Below are 20,022 nucleotides of genomic sequence, written 5' to 3'. Positions count from 1 at the left end.
AACTCACTCATCTTGCAGAGAGAGAGAGAGAGAGAGAGAGAGAGAGAGAGTCAGTCAGTCAGTCAGGCAGGCAGGCAGGCAGTCACAAGGTATCACAAGCTACTGACGTTTGTCGTTTCGCCGTGTGTTGGGGCAGCACCTGCTAGCCGTTTTTTCACCGGTATGGAGCCCCGTGCGCTGTAGATCCCACCGTCGATTCCACAAAAAGGATGGATGGGATGTCCAGAAAAAGTCAATCTCACCAAAATTTACTCTAGGAGGGATCGAACTCCGCTCCTCCGACCGGTAGCCTCTACTCACTGAACTAGAATACCACGACGCCCACACAGTGCTGTCATTCTTTGCCCAGCAGCCTCGCCATGCTCACCTCGCCACCTTCCTACAGTAGTTAATAAGTTCAGTTCTCCAGTCGTTCATGGCTTTTAGCCTTGAAATGATACGTAATGCTTCTGGCTTCCCACCAGTCACCGTAAAAAAACTTGGGAGTGTAGTAGTGAAGAAAAGTTTTATAAAGAACTAAAAAGATTCCATGAAATAGTTAATGTGGAGTTTTCATTTTATGTGTTGCCAAAGATCAGTGACTACAATGGATCTACGGTACGTTTGTCAGGACAATAGGGATGTGTCCAATATTAATTTATATATTCCTCTGTTTTTAGCTTTTCTTAAGGGGCAGTAGACAGACCGAGGCTCCTCCAAAAAAGATAATTTCGAAATATGCTGCTTCTACAAACACAGAAGTTATAAAGAAAAGTTGTTCAGAGTTAAAATAACAATAAAAAATATTGAGAGCTTTTATTGAAACAAGAGAACAATAACACACATTCCTATGATACTAAGATTATTTTCATAGCTATTAAAATAGAACTAAAAAATAGCCGGCAACCTAGAAACAAAGAAACAGACTCCATACGCAACACGACTGCAATAACGACGCATTCCCACAACAGCGTAAAAAAGCAGAAAAATTAAGACCTTGGAACAAAGGATCATTTTTCTGTTTTTTCGCTTCGGAATATAATGATCTCCCACTGCGTGCGTGTGAACCCGGCTTTTTTTGTTCGAGTAGCCAATGATTATCACTGCTGGACAATTAGTAACGCATAGGGGAAGGAAGAAGGAGGGAAGGGAGAGGGAGATATGAACACAGGAGGGAGGTAGGGAGAGGGAGAGAATATGTGCAGGAGGAAGGGAGAAGAGGGAGGGAGAGATATGAGTGTAGGAGGGAGGAAGAGGGCGATATATATAAATGTAGGGAGAGATATGAGTGTAGGAGGTAAAAAGGGGAGGGGTGGAGAGGGAGGGACATGCGCTTTGGAAGGAGGGAGGAGAGGGCGAGAGGGAGAGCGAGATGAGTGAAGGAGGGAGGAAGAAGAGGGAGAGACAGAGAGACAAGGGAGGGAGGGATCTGAGTGAGGGAGGGTTTGGGAAGGAAGAAGGGAAAGACGGTTCTGAGGAAGGGAAAGGAAGGGAGAGAAGGGAAAAAGAAAGGGAAGGGAGGAAAGTGAGGGGAAGGAGGAAAAGGGACGGAAGGAAGAGAGAGAGAGAGAGAGAGAGAGAGAGAGAGAGAGAGAGAGAGAGAGAGAGAGAGAGAGAGAGAGAGAGAAGCTCAACAAAGAAGGAAAGAGGCATGGGAAAGGGACCCCGATCAACATGGTATACCTGTGTTGGAGTCTCTCACTGCTTTTTGCGCCTCGGTTAGCAAGGGGAATGCGCAAAACACATGACCTGGTAACCGTCTCTCTGCATATATATCCATCTGTATCATCATTGCCAGGTTATCGTACTCAGAGCATAGTATTTACCGATTTCTGACGCCTAGCTATTGCCAAGAAACACCAGGATCTAACTCTTTTAACGATAACTATAAATGAGTTTCGTTATTCGAGCCCAGAAGACAGTTTTGGGGCAGGAAGTTGGGAAATATAAGCAGCTGAGTACGACAATCTGGCAACGTTGATCTGTATGTTTATATCGATCTGCCCATATTCAACTATCTATACATGCATATTTATTCATTTTTTGTATATCCATCCATCGATCAATTTATAACTTTGTATTATTTCTGCTTAATATATATGTGTATCTCTCTACCTGATTGTCAACCTCTCTATTTGTCTTCAGTGCCTATCTATTACTCTGCCTTTCTATGTATCATGTCCTATTTTTTTCATCCCCGTATGGAGGTAGAATATAATAAGAAATTACTAACGTTATTTTCCCATTGGCACTTTGTAATATTTTGAGGCTTTAAATGAGTGAATGATGACATAGTTCCCCTCCGCCACAGCTCATCACACATCCAACCATCCCATCACCAGCTATGAATTTAAGTACCACGCATTATGTAGGTAATCAGAAACTATGAATTCATGTACGAAGCAAAAGAATATTAAGAGGAAAATGTGATACAACTTTTCCTCCGCCACAGCCTACCGCACAGCCTCCACCGACCATCAACTTGGTCACAATATATTACGTACAAAACCAGAAACTACAAAATTATATACGAAAAAATAAACAAATCAAGGAAAATGTGCTATAGCCTTCCCTCCACCACAGCCTACCACAGAAGCAATCCCCACATTACCACTCTTCAATATAATGCTTAAAGGTAAATTTGGGGCACACACAATACCTGCGCTTGACCTCGCTGCTCTTCTCCGTCACAGTGACCCTTGAGCCTGTGACACGAAACGAGAATCTACATAATTTCCGTACAAGGTAGAAGAATCGAAGAAAATACGAACAGATTGGAGGAAACGAGAGATAAGAGGAAGAGGCGAGGAAGCCGCTCACGACACATAAACACGACTCGGAAAAGACAGAAACGTTGAAGAAATCATGAAAAGTAAGAGAAAGTGGGAGGCGAGGAAGGGAGTCAGGGCGACGCTCCCGACATGAAAGTGACATCAAAATAAGTCCAAGAAACATTGCAAAGAACAAATGAGGGAAACTATAACATTTTGGCTTACAGGGACGTGTGACGGCGAGTGGAAGCGGAGAGGAACTTAGTGTATGTGTTGTTGAGCTTGACGCTTGTTTATATATACATTTCTTTATAGGATTTATAGATGAGAGGAGGACTCATTCAGGTTATACGCATGAGTAATAATATTAGTCGTTTTTTTTTCTTTCTTGAACAGTTACTTTGTTTAATGGTTTCAAAATATCATTCTTCTTCTGATGCTTCTTTTTATTTCATCATCATCATCATCATTATCATCTTTTTCTTTCTTCTTCTTCTTCCTCTTCTTCTCCTTCCCCTTCTCCTTCTTCTTCTCCTTCCTCTTCTTCTTCTTCTTTTTCTCCTTCTCCTTCTTCTTTTTCTTCTTCTCCTTCTTCTTCTTCTTCTTCTTCTCCTTCTTCTTCTTCTTCTTCTTCTTCTTCTTCTTCTTCTTCTTCTTCTTTTTATTCTTCTACGCCTTCTTCTTCTTCTCCTTCGCTTTCTTCGTCTACCTGTCTTGTTTTTTCTCCGTAATCGTACCTCCGCCCCCCCCTCACCCCGCGGCCCCAGGGGAGTGCGTTACATGCCCCCCTCCACGCTTAGCAAAGGTGTGACCAAAAACTAACCTTGGACTCAGGTAACCTTTCACTAATTAGCATAGGTAACCCTGACCGCCACAGCCTTAATTAGCGTCCCCCCTTACCTGCCCCTCTCCCTGTGACCCCCCCGCCCACTAGCCTCGCTGTTACCCTACTGTAGCCTCCAACACCCTGCCAGCCACCCTACCTCCCTCCCTTATCCCTCACTTTCCCTGGTCTCTTTCCTCCCTTCCCCTCTTCTGTTATTCTCCCTTAAATCTCACTTTTGTTTCCCCCATCCATCCCTTCACCTCTCCCTCTCTCCTCCTTTCTTTTCCTCTCATTCTCTTCCCTCTCTTTCCCTTTTCTCTTTCCTCCCTTCCCCTCTTCTGTTATTCTCCCTTAAATCTCACTTTCTTTCCCCCACTCCATCCCTTCATTTCTCCCTCTCTCTTTCCTTCTTTTTCTCTCTTCTTCTCTCTCACTTTTCCTTCCCTCTTCTCTCTTCCCTCTCTCCTTTTTCAACTTTCATCCTCCCCCCACCTCATCCCCTCACCTCTCCCTCTCCCCTTCCTTCTCTTCCTCTCTTCCCTCCCTCCCTCCCTCCCTCCCTCCACGCCCCGCCAGCCCTGACTTTTTCCTTGCAACACAAGAGCAGAAGGTCAAGGAAAGACTGATTTACACGAGTTTTAGCGCCTGTGTCTTGCCCCACCTCCACACACCTTGCTCTCTCTCTCTCTCTCTCTCTCTCTCTCTCTCTCTCTCTCTCTCTCTCTAGTATTTCTTCTCCTTTACTTTTTTTATCTCATTTTCCTCTTTTCTTCTTCTCTCCTTCACTTTCTTTACTCTTCTTCCTTCTTCAATACTTAACTTTGATCTCTTGTTTTCGTTTCCTTCTGCTTTCCTCTTTTTTTCCTCCGTTCCCTACTCTTCTTTCCTCCTCCCTCATACTTTTTTCTTATTTTATTAATCTTCCATTCGTCAATACATAACTCTGATCCCTTGTTTCATTTTTCCTTTTGCTATTTTCTTTCTTCCTTTCTTCTCTTCTCCTCTTCCCCCTCCCTGCATCCTTCACTCCTCTTCTTTTTTTTTTTTCTCATACATTCCCTCCCTCTCTCTCTTCCTCTGAGATCAGTTTATTTCTCCGCCTTGCCTATCCCTCTCTTTTTTCTCCTCTCCTTTCTCCTCTCTTTCCCTTTTCCTAATTTCCTTCCCTTTCTCCCTCAACAGAACTCCCTCTCTTTTTTCTCCTTCTCTCCTTTCTCCTCTCTCTCCCTTTTCCTAATTTCCTTCCCTTTCTCCCTCTACAAAACTCCTTCTCTCTTTTCTCCTTCTCCCTTTTCTCCTCTCTCTCCCTTTTCCTAATTTCCTTCCCTTTCTCCCTCTACATAACTAGTTTTCTCTCCTCCTCATTCATACTCTCCCTCACCTTTCCTCCTCTTCTCGATCATCCTCATTCCTCATTCCATTCTCATTCCTTACATAATACTAAAGTTTCTTCACCACTCTTTCGCAACTCTCTTCCCCCACTACCCGCCTCCCTCCTTCCTCCCGTTCTCTCCCTCCCTCTCGACTATACCGACCCCTTTGCCTCACTTCTCATCTCCATCCCTCACTGCCTCGCCCTTGCCACTGTCCTCGAGAGTAACATGACGAAGACGAACACTCCAGGTTTTCTGCCGCGAGCTCCCAGAGGTGGCGTGGAGGGAGGAGAGTGTAGGAGTCTTGCAACACAGAGGAACATGGGAACGCAAGGATACAGGAGGAAAATGGAGGTATAAGAAGGTACGAGGAATGTCTGGTGATGAAGAGGTAGAGGATTGCTGGAAAATGGATACTGAAAAAAGGAAGATTCTTGCATATCACAGAATGAACATGGTAACACAAGAACACGAGCATGAAGTGTTAATATAAAAAGAGATGGTTGATGTACGAGTGATGAGGAATATAACATAAAGAATTGGCGTTAAGTGTAAACATATGAGAGGATGAGAAGTGACAGCGTGAATAGACGATCATTGAATATAAACCCAAAATATGAATGATTGGTACGTATGAGGAATGTTAGTGAGTAAGGAAGATTAGAATTTCAAAAAAGCATCGTGAAAAAATAGGAGACGAATAAAAATATGACTTAGGGGAAACGTACAAAAGACAAATGTAAAGAAAGAATGAGAAAACAAGAACGATATTAATAGAAGAATCTCAGATAAAGAAAAACTAAGAGGAGAAAGTTTATTTAAAAGAACGTAGGCAAAAGATCAGTGGCAATAAGAAACGGGAAATATATTATTGTCAGTAACTGTTTGGAAAGCGGAAGGAGAAAATATGAATGAGATAATTATGAGCGAGGAGGAGAATTTGCATAAGATCAAGGAGAAAAGGAAGAGAAAGGAGGGCAACTGCGAAAAGAAGAACCTCAAAAAAGTCAAAAGAAGAGGAGAAAGAAGAGGAGAAGCAGAGAAGGAGGAGGAAGAGGAGTTGGAGGAGGAGGTGGTGGTGGTGGTGGTGATGGTGGTGGTTAAAACTAAGGTCCCTCTTTTTATTTTCACGAGCAACGTTTAAATCAGCCTTTCTCTCGTCTGGTATTACGAACGGATCAACGACTTTATGCTGACTGATGATACTAAAACAATATTAAGTGGTGATCGAAGACTAACTTATTTGTGACAGGGTCGGTTACTAATACCAAATCCAGTAGTATAATATCTTGAGTTGGTTGAGTAATATACATTCTGAGTGAGGAATGCGTTAATATCCATGAGTAAATTGAGTATGTTAACCTCTTGGTCTCTCTTCATCAAGCCCCAGACAACGTTAGGGCAGTTGATATTCCAAATGTTCAAATCACTGGTGTTTTGTACTACATAGTGCATTTCTTCATATACGTGGGGCGGCGCTGTCTTCTACCTGTTGTATTATTTAGATGGATGAATAGGATGAGAGAAAGAGGCGGAGAAAGTGAAAAAGGAGCAATAATAACAGGTTAAAGTCTAGGGAAGAAAAATGGAGGGAGGGAGAACAGAAACCATAGTTGTTGTGGTATTGGTAATGTTGAATGAAAAGGGGAAGAGAAAGAAGAAGCGGAGGAGGAGAAGCTGAGGAGGAGGAGAGGAGGAGATTAAAACTAAGGTCCCTCTTTTTCTGTTCCGTTTTCTGTCCATGTTCCCTGTTTTGCTCCTGCTCCTTTGCATCCTTCTTCCCTGCATTCCACAGAGGCAAGGTGTGTTCTGCATGGCTCCTGTTTTTAGAAGCATGCAAGCAAGTGCCGTGTTTTGCTGCGGTATCTTGTGGTATATTTTTATTATGCTTATTGTTTTTATCATACTCATCTATATTTATCATTATTATTATTATTATTAGTAGTAGTAGTAGTAGTAGTAGTAGTAGTAGTAGTAGTAGTAATAGTAGTAGTAGTAGTAGTTCTTGTTCATATTCTTCCTTTTTTTTTCATTCTGCTTCTGTATCGGCTCGTCCTCCTTGATAATATAACCTTCATCACAGATATTCTTTTTCTACCACCAACGTACTAATTGTAACCACCTCCACACTAACCATCTCCACCATTACCATCATCACGCCCACCACCACAGTAACCATCTCCACCATTACCATCATCACGCCCACCACCACAGTGACTAACCAAACCTACACCAACATTTTTTACCTTCCATCACCACTATCCTAAACTCTCCCGTGACCACCAAACCTTCACCGTAACCACCACAACCACACCCACCACCATCACCACCACCATCACCACTATCCTAAGCTTTCCCGTCACCACCAACAAACCTTCACCACCACAGAGGCGATACACTTTCATGCTGTGGTCACGTGACTAGCAGAGTTGTGGAACGAATAATTTTAAATATGAGAATTTTGAAACTAAATAACTGTGATTGTACTGGCGAGGGTGTGTGTGACTTTCTCTCAATGACAACAGCAGCATCTCACACACACACACACACACACACACACACACACACACACACACACACACACACACACACACACACAGTTCTCGTTGATTTCCTCAGTAATATTTTTATCACCAGGCAATCACGGTTACCTTCAGTCGGAACCTACGGGCGTGACCACACTCAGAGCCACACCTTCACGCAGCCACACCCTCAGACATCTTCCTACACACAGAGTGACGTAATTTTTTTTACTGTCTTGATATTGGTAGTCAACATAAATGCATTGATTTGAGATTATGCTCGTAATAATAATAATAATAATAATAATAATAATAATAATAATAATAATAGCTATGCGTACTGTATGTCATAGATTCCATTAGAGGAGAATTTAAATAGACCAAGTCCCACAGCTTTGTAATATGAAAACACGTCATTGAAAACAGCGTAACATCTCGACTACTCCGTGTGCCACATCCAATACCCCGTAAAGCACTCCAAGATGTCTTCGCTACTCCGTCTAACATCAACTTATCCCCCACAAAACACGGCGTAACATCTTGACTACTCCCTACCCGTACCAATTGGATTGCCGGATTAAAGTTTGATAGATAATCGTAGCTCAGTAATTTTTAAGAGTTCGAACTGAAAGTGGGAACTGAGGAGCCGTTCATCTGAAGATCATGGATAATTTAGACGGTGGTGCTGGAGTCGCGAGGGTGTCCTTTACCAACCTTTCTGCACAAAGTAACGAATGCATCCAGATCGAACTGAGAAGAGAGCATCAAGAGGAGGAAATAAGGGAGAGGAGGTCTTGGTGTTCCGCGTTACTGTCCTGCTTCTTCTGTATAAAGACAGAGCCTCCTTCTCCCTGCTTGTCTGGGGATGAGGTAGAAACAACAACAACAACTCATATAAGCACAGAAGAGGAAGAAACATGGTCGCTGGCAACGGAAGATGGAAGCCAAGAAGAGGAACTCCGGAACGAGGAGGACGAGGACGAAAAGCAGATAGATGGAGTACAAAAGAATGATGAAACAGTGAGTGTGGGCGAGAGGCAGACTGACGAGAAAGTGATAAAAGAAGTTGTGACGCCGACGAAGGTAGACGAGAGGGTGTGCCAGATTGTGCAAGTTCCCCCTCAGCATCGGCCCATCTTCCCGGGCCATCGCGACGCCACAAGGGTAAGGCTCTGTGAGAAGTGCAGCGTCCAAATCGCCCTCGAAGGGAATGGATGCTACCTCTCTGTGCGTGGCCGCGGCGAGGATGTGGGTCATTGCTGCGAGGAGTTGAAAAGGCTGTTGGCGGAAGATGAACCCTGCCCCCTCCCTTGCCGCACCGGAAAAACCCAGGTGGCAGAGGCGACTCCAGCGGGTAACTCATAACAAGGCATACACACAGCGCCAATCCCAGACCCTTCCGGAGCTCCGCACAGTCCCATCCTACAGCCTTCAGCTACGCCTCCAGATAGGACTCATAGTGTGAGCCCCCTCCTGAGACCACGTCAAAGGCCATACCTACAACAATCCCCACACCTAGAGTCACACCCAGAGCCACACCCAGAATCACACCCATACCCAGAGTCACACCCCCAACCCCCACACCCAAAGCCACACCATAACCCCCACACCCAGAGCCACACTCACAACAACCCCCACACCCAGAGCCACACCATAACCCCCACCCCCCCACTCCCACCCACAACAACCCCCATCCTCAGAGCCACATTCACAACAACCCCCACACTCAGAACCACGCCAAGAACCTTCACCACACCCACCTTCGCCACACTCACAAGCAGAAATGAAGCCACACCACGAAGCACGACTACGACGAGGACGACAGGAAGGAGACGACCACTTAGTTTAATGAAGGAATGGATCGGGGGTCAAACTATAGTGAAGTGGATCAGACAGAAAACTGATTAAAATGAGAAATATTCAGTGTTAAAGTAAATATAGTTTTGAAGTCAGTGTTTAGCTTGAAAGTTTTGTTCATGAGCACTGAAGGGACGTTTGGTGAACAGGTAGATGTATATTCAAACCTTTGGGATTATTGCTTGAGTGAAGATACCTAACTGTTATCCTGTTTATGTATTAATTTGATCTCCACTTGAAACGTTCTTTTGTGTTTAGTAGCTCACTTAGTAATGATAAAATACTTTTCAATAATATCCTTAATGAATAATAATATACTTCTCATGAAATATGTTGTTTTCATTATATTTTCCGTGACCAATCATGGCTTTATTTGAAAGACATTTAAAAGTCAACAGTGTACTTTTTACTCTAGTTTTTCCCCTTCTATTGTAATATCAGGATCAATTTTCTTGTGAGCGATGAAAAGTGTTGCTATCGCTGTCTTGTAACTCAGAATACCAATCTGTATTTGCCAATAAAGTGAAACGTATCATTCAGACTATTTTTTCCCATTTTTCTTATCAACACTTTTCCTTCATTGTGAAAAGTTTGAATATTAAAACTTAAATTGTGTAACCACCTTATTAATTCGTAATGATTGTGGCTAGATTTTGGATAACAAAGTCCATACAGGAAGCCGGAAAGACTGACAATGGATATAGACAAACATACAAATAGAAAGACAGACACAGACATAGACAGACAGACAGACAGACGGTTGAGCCCTGTGTTGAGGAAGTGATGAGGTGAAGGGATAAGGAAATCGTATGGGAGGTATGGAAGGCCAGGCACCGAAAATTACCGTAGTTCCACCTCACCGACAAGGAAAAGTGAAGCTATGGACACACACACACACACACACACACACAAACACACACACACACACACACACACACACACACACACACACACACACACACACACACACTCTTATCTAAATCATACATATAACCAAATCACGTATAGGAAGTTCCTGTGTAGTTACGTGTGTGTGTGTGTGTGGGTGGGTGGGGGTGGGGGGGGGGTAGGCCACAAGAACACAACTTATGCACCTGAGAGAGTTTCTTCCTGGTCGTGGCGTCCTCAGGTAAGAACAATATTCACGCTTCACACACACCTTCAAGGAAAACAATAATATAATGAGCCTTTTAATTTGAGTCCCTTAGTTACTAAGGCTGCGATATTTTAGAACTGGAGGTTAGAGGGAGGAGGGAGGAGTGGAGATGGTGGTGGGTAAACTTTCTGAGGTATATATATATATATATATATATATATATATATATATATATATATATATATATATATATATATATATATATATATATATATATATATATATATATATATATATATATATATATATATATATATATATATATATATATATATATACGTAGCTATATATGATAATGTGAAACTACTGTCTGAATCTTGTAGTATAAAAAGTATCCATGTTAGAAAATGTGAATGAATGAAGTCTTACACAAAAGATATCAGAAGTAGGCAAGACACGGTTAATAGATTTATAGGTCGTTTCTTTTGATAACAGGAATTTGCAAAGGCAACTTCGCGATCTTTATAAGGATAGATAATTATCGGTAAGGAAGAGAATAAAACTAAAGGTGACAAGAAGGAGCAGTAGTCATCAGTACGTAATTCAGCGCCAGCAACAAGGGAATGCGTGGACACTGAGCCTGTGGAAGACAATTGATTCACACTGAAATGGAATGAGATTTGATTTTCAAGGGAGAGAACAGAATAATGATTGATAAGAAACTAAATGAAGCACAAACACTGGCCATCAATATGCAAAGCAGCGCCACCAGCCAGCACGGGAGTAGAGGGAGCGGTGAATGAGTGAATGAATGAGAGGTGATTCATTAGGGAAGAAGTAGAATGATAAATGATACAAACAAGCTGAGGGACAGACTGGCCGCCAATATACAAACTAACGCCACCAGCTAGTACGGAAATAGTTGGGACACTGAGCCTAATCACTATATTGGATTCATAATGAAGGAAGTACAGTAAAAGGTGATGAGACACACGATGTCTCATCAATGCGGCCATCAAGGGCTGCTGAAGAAAGCTCGTCCGGCAGGGGTGTTGTGGTCAAGAGGAAGAGTAAGGGTTTAGGGGAGGAGAAAGGAGAGGGAAGTGAGCCACCCACGAAGGCCGAGTTACAAGCATATAAGGCGTGGGCTGGGCTGGACTGGCAGACACTTGGGCTGACGGCAGTGAGCAGACATCAGCACCAACCATGAAGACCTACGTGAGTACTGACAGTCACTCGCTTGATTCAGCACCACTCGGCCACTCTCTTCCTCCTCCACTCGCCTACATGTTCCAGCCTGTATTAACCCATCCACTCACACGATCTATCCTCATTCAGTCTGATACTTCCTTCTCCACTTGTCCACATGATTCAGCCACCCATCCACTCACTCACACGATCTACCCTCACTTCATTTGGCCACATGGTCCAGTCTCAGTCACTCAATCATATTATAAAAGTTAGTTACTCGCTCATTCTCTCATTCACTCGATAAAATTTCTGTCGAGCGACTAATCCTTATCGGACATGTAGACTGAAGGATATGTTGGCTTCACTCTACATGCCGGCTATCTGTCCCCTCGCCTCCCATTACTGACGAGGTGGAAGGAGACTTAAGGGGTCACATTGCTCTCTGCCGCAGGTGTGTGTGGCTCTGGGCCTCCTGGCAGTGGCGGCTCTGGTGCACGCTGACCCTGAGCCCGAGGCCCTCGCCGAAGCCGACCCCGACGCCCACCGGCCCTACTCCTACCACTACGGCTACCCCCACTACGGCCACTACTCCTACCGCCACTACGGCTACCCGCGCTACCACCACCACCACAAGCGGTCCGCTGACCCTGAGGCCAGTGCTGACCCAGAGCCCAGCAGACACTACTACGGCCACCACCACCACACCCCCTACCACTCCCACCACCACCACAAGCGCTCCTGACCCTGAGGCTGCCGCTGAGCCCAGCAGGCACTACTCCTACGGTCACCCCCACCACTACGGCTACTACCACCACAGGCCCCACTACTACCACAACCACCACAAGCGCTCCGCTGACCCCGAGCCCAGCGCAGAGCCCAGCAGGACCCACTACTACGGGTACGGCCACCCCGGCTACCACTACTACAGGTACCCCTACTACCGCTACGGCTACTACCACCGCCACCACTAGAGCCGATCCCTTTCTTCACTCCACCATGACCCTGCAACGGGCCACTCCACCTCCTTCATCTCCACTTTATCTTCCACCTCCCCCACGACCAACCTGCTGCGGGCCGCCACCTTCTCCTCCTCCCCCCCACGGCCGCCACTTGTCTCGACGCAGCGACTCGCTTCCCCGGGGCGGCTGGCGGGAGAGGCGCCGACACCCGGACTCACGGATAGGCCGGTCTTGCTCACGCCGGTTTTTCCCGCGTCCCCGTATCGCCCCAGCCGCCCCGGAGCACCGGTGAGGGGCGCCGCTCCGCCCCGGCCCCCTCGCCCTCACGCCACTTAAATAAAGCTGCTCTGTCTTAATGTTACCTTGTTCTTTTGACCTAAGTTCGTACTCGACCAATTTTGAGTGGATGGGTGGAGGGAGCAAACAACTTAATTGCACCAGTACTGTAAGCCACGAACAAGCACACGGTGAAAGGCCGTCATTTGTATCAGGTGATTACCAACATGCCTTTCAGTGTACTACTCTTAACATCCTTTTACCTCAAAAAGAACACACATAAAACTCAGGCAACCTTTTTTTCTGATGGACTGTAACTTGTAGCGTTACCAGTCTTTTTCAAGTCAAGATGAGCTTTGCTTCTGCCACAGTGTGACTGGTCTGCTCGAGACAATTGGAATCGCTTGTAACCCCCGTGAGTGGCGCCTCTTCATCAACAACTCGTCCAGGAGCCTCAAAGCCGTGCTGCTTCATAACGGGAACATGCATCCATCTCTTACCCTGGCTCACTCGGCGCAGCTCAAAGAGGAATACAGCAGCGTCAAGATCTTGCTGACTTTTTTCTGAACGAGAATGTTGACATTTGCCAGTTTTCATAATGGCAATAGATAAATTTCAGAATTATCATTGTCCTGGTAACAAGAGCTAAGTTTGAAGGAGACATAAGCCATTTTTGATACATTCTAGGCGTAAGCAAATAGGAAATAACAGTTCCTATCCTAGGATAAAAGTCGTGTTACACAGTGAATCATTCAGTTTAGCTATAGAATGGGTGGCGGGTTAACTTAAGCTTCCCTGTCAGAAAAGTCACAAATACCTGTTTTTAGGGAGGGAATTTCGCCAGTATATCACCGTCACATCCACGCCATCCTGTTTCGCTCTCAGCGGTAAATAAAGAAGTATGTGTACCCGACCACTGACTGTACTGAGCACACATCGCCCTCCTTTACAGACTAATACGTAACAGATTAATAAATATTGATATATTGTAAGTGAAATGTACAGGCATTGAAAGGTAAATGCATACACACACTGCACGTGCAGGAATAAGCATGGATAGAGTTGAATGATTTGTACAGGCTATGAAAAGGAAATATTTGTTACCGTTACACCACAGGACGATAGAGCACACGCCAGACGGGGTATTCTGAGTCAGCACCAGAGTTACGGCGCGTGATTACCCTGAGTATTATGCCGTTAGGCCTAGCAAGGTCACACGTTATCAGAGAGAGAGAGAGAGACTCACACAGCAACACAGACACACACACACACACACACACTCACACACACACACATACAGACACACATACACACACTCACACACATACACACAAATACAAATTGACACATACACACACACAGACACATACATATACATTTTATTATACACACGCAATGTGTGGGGGGGGCAAAGAGTGGGGGAGTAGATAGATAGATAGATAGATATTGGAAATAGCAACAATATCAACTGACTCAAGCATTACACCTATTAAAATGGTCTCTCTCTCTCTCTCTCTCTCTCTCTCTCTCTCTCTCTCTCTCTCTCTCTCTCTCTCTCTCTCTCTCTCTCTCTCTCTCTCTCTCTCTCTCTCTCTCAAAAACAATGAGAGAAATCAGAAACAGAGAAGGAAACGGATGCCGCGCCGAAATCATTCGGCCGGCGTCCTGCCATCAGACTCGACAAACGTAGCTTTTGCGCCGTCACGGTGTTTACGATTAATTTAATATTCCCGTCTGGAGTTGTTCTGCAGTTGTCTGGGTTCCCCGCCCTCCCCGCCTCGGCGGTGCTGGGGAGCGTCAGGAGCCCAAGGTCTCCCTGGCGAGCGTCGCGGGGCTCAGGGGTTCCGGCAGGGCGTCTCGGCTCCCTCAGGGCGTCCATGGCGGTGCCGTAGATCCCAGTGTCCAGGGCGGGGGAGGGCGTTTGGTGTTGTGTGTTGGTATGGGCGGGTCTTTTCTGGGGTGAAGGAGATTCATTCGTATCAGCACACAGCACCAAGGAAAGGCGATTTCAGAAGAACTCCACGACAGGGATATTACAGGTGAACACACCGAAAATAAGGAAAACAAACTGAAAGAACATCAGAAATAGGACAATACAGGAGAGGAATTCCAGGAAATAGACAAGATAGAAGCACAGATGAGAAAAAGGAAAAAATAAAACAAAAACACGCACAAAGATCCAGCATGAAGGCCTTTGGTGTGGTATATTGGTATGGGTGAGCCTTCTCTGGGGTGAAGGAGACTCCTCTGTAGCAAGATACGGCATCAGGTAGAGGCGATGTAGATACTCTACACAACACTCACACCACAAATAAAGAAAAGTAACACCGGAGACAGGATAATACAGAAAAGGAATGCCAGAAAAAAGAAATCAGATACAAAACACAACATTAGCAAAACGAACAACTAGGATTAAGGCCTTTGGTGTGGTATGTTGGTACGGGCGAGGCTTCTCAGGGGTGAAGGAGACTCGTCTGTAGCAGGATACGGCACCAAGAAAAGCTGATATACAGTTAAAACTACACCAGAAAAGGAAAATAAAGAAAAGAAAACCAGCACAAGGAAAATACAGAAAAACACCAGAAAAAGAATACGATAGAAACACAACATCTTAAAGGAAAAAGTCATCATCCACATTTTGGGCTCTCAATGGGATGCTGACCCTGACTTAACTGTCGGGTAGGTGGATGCCGTTGACCGACAATGTCGGGGTGGATGCTGACCCTGACGTGTAAATGTTAAGGGGATGCTGACCCTGACGTAAATGTCGGGTGATGCCGACCGACGTAAATGTTGTAGTGGATACACCTATATGCTACCGGTGGGATACTGACCTTTAAAGGAAGAAATGAGTTGTTATGATGCAAGCCCTGAAGCTTTTATCGACAAAGGAATCGACTTTTTGAGGACACAGAAAGGATAACGAGTTATTGCGACGCGCTTATCACAGCACTAATGCTTTGGAAACAAGAAAAAGGAAAAATATGATTTTGAGTTGCTTTAGTTTTATCGACAAAGGAATCAATATTTTGGAAACAAAAGAAAGGAAAATATGGTTTTGAGTTTTAGTTTTATCGACAAAGGAATCGACATTTTGTAAACGAAGAAAGGAAAATATGGTTTTGAGTTGTTTTAGTTTTATCGACAAAGAACTACTATCAAACAAAGAAAGGAAAATATGGTTTTGAGTTTTAGTTTATCGGACAAAGGAATCAACGTTTTGTAAAACGAAGAAAGTGTTATATTTTTGAGTTACGGAAGTTACCGATGTGCTGGAACTGCATTAAACAAAAGTAAAAATATAATTGTTTTTAAGGCTCATCGATAAAGGAATCAACGTTTTGTAAACGAAGAAAGGAAATATGGTTTTGAGTTGTTTTAGTTTTATCGACAAAGGAATCAACATTTTGGAAACAAAAGATAACGTTACGCTTTATCGACAAAGGATAACCTAACAGTGATAGAAGTGGAAGGAAATCGAAAGAGAGGCGATTCATTAGGGAAGAAGTAGAATGATAAATGATACAAACAAGCTGAGGGACAGACTGGCCGCTAATATACAAACTAACACCACCATCTAGTAATGGAGTAGATGGGACTCTGAGACTAATCAATATACTCAATTTATAATGAAGGAAGTAGAGTAAAAGGTGATGAGACACACGATGTCTCATCAATGCGGCCATCAAGGGCTGCTGAAGAAAGCTTGTCCAGCAGGGGTGTTGTGGTCAGGGGGGGAGAGTAGGGGTTAAGGGAGGGGGAAGGAGAGGGGAGTGATCCACCCACGAAGGCCGAGTTACAAGTATATAAGGCGTGGGCTGGGCTGGACTGGCAGACACTTGGGCTGACGGCAGTGAGCAGACATCAGCACCAACCATGAAGACCTACGTGAGTACTGACAGTCACTCGCTTGATTCAGCACCACTCGGCCACTCTCTTCCTCCTCCACTCGCCTACATGTTCCAGCCTGTATTAACCCATCCACTCACACGATCTATCCTCATTCAGTCTGATACTTCCTTCTCCACTTGTCCACATGATTCAGCCACCCATCCACTCACTCACACGATCTACCCTCACTTCATTTGGCCACATGGTCCAGTCTCAGTCACTCAATCATATTATAAAAGTTAGTTACTCGCTCATTCTCTCATTCACTCGATAAAATTTCTGTCGAGCGACTAATCCTTATCGGACATGTAGACTGAAGGATATGTTGGCTTCACTCTACATGCCGGCCATCTGTCCCCTCGCCTCTCATTACTGACGAGGTGGAAGGAGACTTAAGGAGTCCCATTGCTCTCTCTGCAGGTGTGTGGCTCTGGGCCTCCTGGCAGTGGCGGCTCTGGTGCACGCTGACCCTGAGCCCGAGGCCCTCGCCGAAGCCGACCCCGACGCCCACCGGCCCTACTCCTACCACTACGGCTACCCCCACTACGGCCACTACTCCTACCGCCACTACGGCTACCCGCGCTACCACCACCACCACAAGCGGTCCGCTGACCCTGAGGCCAGTGCTGACCCAGAGCCCAGCAGACACTACTACGGCCACCACCACCACACCCCCTACCACTACCACCACCACCACAAGCGCTCCGCTGACCCCGAGGCTGCCGCTGAGCCCAGCAGGCACTACTCCTACGGTCACCCCCACCACTACGGCTACTACCACCACAGGCCCCACTACTACCACAACCACCACAAGCGCTCCATGACCCCGAGCCCAGCGCAGAGCCCAGCAGGACCCACTACTACGGGTACGGCCACCCCGGCTACCACTACTACAGGTACCCCTACTACCGCTACGGCTCCTACCACCGCCACCACTAGAGCCGATCCCTTTCTTCACTCCACCATGACCCGGCAACGGGCCACTCCACCTCCTTCATCTCCACTTTATCTTCCACCTCCCCCACGACCAACCTGCTGCGGGCCGCCACCTTCTCCTCCTCCCCCCCACGGCCGCCACTTGTCTCGACGCAGCGACTCGCTTCCCCGGGGCGGCTGGCGGGAGAGGCGCCGACACCCGGACTCACGGATAGGCCGGTCTTGCTCACGCCGGTTTTTCCCGCGTCCCCGTGTCGCCCCAGCCGCCCCGGAGCACCGGTGAGGGGCGCCGCTCCGCCCCGGCCCCCTCGCCCTCACGCCACTTAAATAAAGCTGCTCTGTCTTAATGTTACCTTGTTCTTTTGACCTAAGTTCGTACTCGATAACATTCAGCTGTCACCTTCTTCAACATTAAACATCCTCGGTCTATCCTTAGCTCAAAATCTCAACTGGAAACTTCACATTTCCTCTCTCACTTAATCAGCTTCCTCGAGGTTGGGCGTTCTGTATCGTCTCCGCCAGTTCTTCTCCCCTGCACAGATGCTTTCCATTTATAGGGGCCTTGTCCGCCCTCGTATGGAGTATGCATCTCACGTGGGGGAGGGCTCCACTCACACAGCTCTCCTGGACAGAGTGGAGTCTAAGGCTGTTCGTCTCATCAGCTCTCCTCCTCTTACTGATAGTCTTCTACCTCTTAAATTCCGCCGCCATGTTGCCTCTCTTCCTATCTTCTATCGATATTTTCACGCTGACATGCACGTGCAGGAATAAGCATGGATAGAGTTGAATGTTATGTACAGGCTATGAACAACGTTACCAAATTACCGTACGCATAACATTGTATTATCCGGTTTCTGGCCCATAAATATTGCAAAAAAGAGCATCAATAATTACCGATTTTAACAATAATTATAAATGCATATCGTTATCTTTGTGGGTGCGATAGTTTTTGGTCAGAAATCGGCAAAAACAATACGCCAAGTACGACAATCTGGCAACGTTGGCTATGAAAAGGAAACATTTGTTATCCTTACAGCACGGGACAGTGGAGCACACGCCAGACGGGGAATTCTGAGTGAGCTCCAGAGTTACGACGCGTTATTACCCTGAGTTTTGTGGAGTTCGTTTCCGTGAATATCATTATCACCACACCAGCAGTGATCGTTGTTTTGGGTACCGGGGCGAGGGTATTGGAACACAGGTATTGGAAAAAGGGTATTAGAACAAGGAGTGTCGAGTGTTATTGTATACGTTGCCTGTATGCTTCAACATTAGGGGAGGCGGTGGCTGAACGGATAGCGAGACGGCCCCGCGTTCAGGAGGACGAAAGTTCAATCCCCGACCGGTGCCACCAAACCGGGATTTTTCAGCCGCCGCCGAGTGGCTTAAAACTTCCCACATGCTGTCCAGAAGACCACCTATCAACCCGGACTCTAGATTCTAGGATTAAAGATGAGCTCCGGGAGGGCAGCATGAACCAATGCAAGATGGCGCCACTATAAACACTCGCCTGCGCCAGAACGGGCTGGGCCGACCATCAGGACCCACCGGGAAGAAGATTTGGACCGACCATCAAGATCCACCGGGAAGAAGGCTACCGGCACAATAGGCCGCGACGAAAAAAAAAAAAAAAAAAAAAAAAGAAAGAATTCCGCGGCACACAAAATAGAGCTTCATACCAACGTAGTAATTTTTGCTTGGCCAGTTATGTTGCCAACAGGAACAAAAATATAGTTATTGGTCAGTAATGTCTGATTATTTTCTTTCGCTTCATCCTAGTCTTCCACCACCACCTCCTCTTCCTCCTCCTCCTCCTCCTCCTCCTCCTCCTCTACCTTCCCCTCATCACCCCCCTGCTGCTGCTACTAAAACTGCTCATGCTATTACCTGCTGCAGTCGATGCCTCTTTTGTTACTTTTGCTGATGTTATATCTATATATATATATATATATATATATATATATATATATATATATATATATATATATATATAGATAGATAGAGATAGATAGATAGATAGATAGATAGATAGATAGATAGATAGATAGATAGATAGATAGATAGATATAGATAGATAGATATAAATAGATAGATAGATAGATAGATAAATAGATATATATATATATAAATAGATAGATAGATAGATAGATAGAGATGTTAAAATGAAACTACTGTCTGAATCTTGTAGTAGAAAAGTATCCGTGCTAGAAAATGGGAATGAATGAAATCTTACACAAAAGATATCAGAAATAGGCAAGACGCGCTTAATAGATTGATAGGTCATTTCTTTTGATAACGGGAGCTTGCAAAGGGAGCTTCACGATATTTATGAGGACAGATGATCG

General features: G+C 45.3%; 1 pseudogene; it reads left to right on the top strand.

The window, feature by feature from the left end:
- The first annotated feature begins 11,573 nt into the window (after window positions 1-11,573).
- LOC126987865 (histidine-rich glycoprotein-like) lies at window positions 11,574-17,555 on the top strand (annotated as a pseudogene).
- Window positions 17,556-20,022: the final 2,467 nt, after the last annotated feature.

Source organism: Eriocheir sinensis, chromosome 67 (genome assembly GCF_024679095.1).
Source record: "Eriocheir sinensis breed Jianghai 21 chromosome 67, ASM2467909v1, whole genome shotgun sequence".
NCBI lineage: Eukaryota > Metazoa > Arthropoda > Malacostraca > Decapoda > Varunidae > Eriocheir > Eriocheir sinensis.
Note: the sequence above shows the minus strand (reverse complement) of the source record. Positions and strands in the feature narration are given on the sequence as shown.